Source organism: Rhinoraja longicauda, chromosome 27 (assembly GCF_053455715.1).
Source record: "Rhinoraja longicauda isolate Sanriku21f chromosome 27, sRhiLon1.1, whole genome shotgun sequence".
Classification (NCBI taxonomy): Eukaryota; Metazoa; Chordata; class Chondrichthyes; order Rajiformes; family Arhynchobatidae; genus Rhinoraja; species Rhinoraja longicauda.
Window position 1 is genome coordinate 4,382,091 of NC_135979.1, and position 3,424 is coordinate 4,385,514.

The following is a 3,424-nucleotide window of genomic DNA, read 5'->3' on the forward strand; positions in this document are numbered from 1 at the left end:
AGTGTGTGTGTGTGTGTGAGAGAGTGTGTGTGGGGTGTGTGTGTGTGTGTGTGTGTGTGTGAGTGTGTGTGTGTGTGTGTGTGTGTGTGTGTGTGTGTGTGTGTGTGTGTGTGAGTGTGTGTGTGTGTGTGAGAGAGTGTGTGTGGGGTGTGTGTGTGTGTGTGTGTGTGTGTGTGTGTGTGTGTGTGTGGTGTGTGTGTGAGTGTGTGTGTGTGTGTGTGTATTACTGTGTGTGTGTGAGTGTGTGTGTGTGTGTGTGTATTACTGTGTGTGTGTGAGTGTGAGTGTGTGTGTGTGTATTACTGTGTGTGTGTGAGTGTGTGTGTGTGTGGGGTGTGTGTGTGTATTAGTGTGTGTGAGTGTGTGTGTTGTGTATTACTGTGTGTGTGAGTGTGTGTGTGTGTATTACTGTGTGTGTGTGTGTGTGAGAGAGAGAGTGTTGTGTGTGTGTGAGTGTGTGTGTCAGTGTGTGTGTGTGTGTGTGTGTGAGAGAGAGAGAGTGTGTGTGTGTGTGAGTGTGTGTGTCAGTGTGTGTGTGTGTGTGAGAGAGTGTGCGGGGAGAGGGGGGTCATTTTATTGCAGCTCTCCCAGCAAGGCAGTAATTTTCAGACACGGTTAGCATGTATCTGATGTAAATGTCGCTGATAAGCCGGTGCTGTGTGACCGCATCTCACGCCATGGACATCTCATGAGGTTACACTCGCAGCCTGCACTCAGAGAGCACTGCTGGGCCTGGTGATTACATTCACGTTACCAAGGACAGTTTTTTCCACCTCAGTCCCTCCCTCTGGCTTCACGTTTCTCTCCTCTCCTTCACTGACTCCTTTGTCTCCCTTTGTTCTCTTTTGTGACCATTCGGTAAAATTGACAGGGGAGAGCCGGTGGATGTGGTGTACCTTGTCTTTCAGAAAGCCTTTGACAAGGTTCCACATAGGAGATTAGTGGGCAAAATTAGAGCACATGGTATTGGAGGTAGGGTACTGACATGGATAGAAAATTGGTTGACAGACAGAAAGCAAAGAGTGGGGATAAATAGGTCCCTTTCAGAATGGCAGGCAGTGACTAGTGGGGTACCACAAGGCTCGGTGCTGGGGCCCCAGCTATTTACAATATACATTAATGACTTGGATGAAGGGATTAAAAGTACCATTAGCAAATTTGCAGATGATACAAAGCTAGATGGCAGTGTGAACTGTGAGGAAGATGCTATGAGGTTGCAGGGTGACTTGGTCAGGTTGTGTGAGTGGGCGGATGCATGGCAGATGCAGTTTAATGTGGATAAGTGTGAGGTTATCCACTTTGGTGGTAAGAATAGGATGGCAGAGTATTATCTGAATGGTGTCAAGTTAGACAGGGGACGTACAACGAGATCTGGGTGTCCTAGTGCATCAGTCACTGAAAGGAAGCATGCAGGTACAGCAGGCAGTGAAGAAAGCCAATGGAATGTTGGCCTTCATAACAAGAGGAGTTGAGTATAGGAGCAAAGAGGTCCTTCTGCAGTTGTACAGGGCCCTAGTGAGACCGCACCTGGAGTACTGTGTGCAGTTTTGGTCTCCAAATTTGAGGAAGGATATTCTTGCCATTGAGGGCGTGCAGCGTAGGTTTACTAGGTTAATTCTGGAATGGCGGGACTGTCGTATGTTGAAGGACTGGAGCGACTATGCTTGTATACACTGGAATTTAGAAGGATGAGAGGGGATCTTATCGAAAAGTATAAGATTATTAAGGGGTTGGACACGTTAGAGGCAGGAAACATGTTCCCAATGTTGGGGGAGTCCCAGAACAAGGTGCCACAGTTTAAGAATAAGGGGTAGGCCATTTAGAACGGAGATGAGGAAAAACTTTTTCAGTCAGAGAGTTGTGAATCTGTGGAATTCTCTGCCTCAGAAGGCAGTGGAGGCCAATTCTCTGAATGCATCCAAGAGAGAGCTGGATAGAGCTGTTAAGGATAGCGGAGTCAGGGGGTATGGGGAGAAGGCAGGAATGGGGTACTGATTGAGAATGATCAGCCATGATCACATTGAATGGCGGTCCTGGCTCGAAAGGCCGAATGGCCTCCTCCTGCACCTATTGTCTATTGTGACAATAATGAACCTAAACCTCGTCACCCTTTCATCTCCGGCCTTTGTCCATCCTTAAGGTCATAAATGATAGGAGCAGAATTAGACCATTCGGCCCATCAAGTCTATTCCGCCATTCAATCTATCATGATTGAATGGCGGAGTATACTTGATGGGCCCAATGGCCTAGTTCTGCTCCTGTCGTTTAGGAGCTTTTGGCTTTATTATTGACACTTTTTTTGTTGTTAAACGCAGCGTGGCAGCAAAACCCGGGCCGATCCATTTCTTATGAACGAAACAAAAACTCCCGCGGCCTTCAGCAGAAATCAGGCAGCGAGTCTTTTTTTTGTTTGTTCACATTTTATTCTCTTTGGAACAATGTTAAGAAAAAACGTGGGGGGTTGGGAGGAGGTTGGTGGGAGGAGGATGGGGGGGGGGGGGGGGGTGGGGGGTAGGGAGTTAATATTCCCGTCTCCGCACAGTCGTGCGTTGCACTGGATTCTCTGGCCCGTACTCTGTGAAGGGGGAGCCAGTGTTGGAGAGGTCCCGGCACTGGCAGCAGGTGTACTTGCAGTGTAGTGAGGGGGCAGGAGGCTGGGGGGACCGTTGTGAGCTCAGCTGGTCGAGGACATAAACTACGATGTCTTCCACCGCCATCAGCTTGCCTTCCACCGTCCGCAGTCTCTTGGCCAGCTTCTCCTGGGCAAGTATCTCTCTGCACAAGCTGTCGGCGTCTCTCTCTGACACAGCCTTGGCACAGTCGCCACATGCAACAACCCCCGCCTGAGATCCGTGAACTTCTTACAGAGCGTCTAAGAGAAGAACAACAACATTAAACCGTGTGACTCTCTCCTTCATCGTTATCCAACTGAATTATGCCCGAAGAAGGGTCTCGACCCGAAACTTCACCTACCCCTCATCTCCAGAGATAGAATAGGTGCAGGAGAAGGCCATTTGGCCCTTCGAGCAGCACCGCCATTCAATGTGATCATGGCTGATCATCCACATTCAGTAACCTGTTCCTGCCTTCTCCCCATATCCCCCCCCCCTCCTAGAACTCTATCGAACTCTCTTTTAAATTCATCCTGACCCGCTGAGTTGCTCCAGCATTTTGTGTCTATCTTCTTAAACTAAACTACACAACAGACAATAGGTGCAGGAGGAGGCCATTCGGCCCTTCGAGCCAGCACCGCCATTCAATGTGATCATGGCTGATCATTCTCAATCAGTACCCCGTTCCTGCCTTCTCCCCATACCCCCTGACTCCGCTATCCTTAAGAGCTCTATCTAGCTCTCTCTGAATGCATTCAGAGAATTGGCCTCCACTGCCTTCTGAGGCAGAGAATTCCACAGATTCACAACTC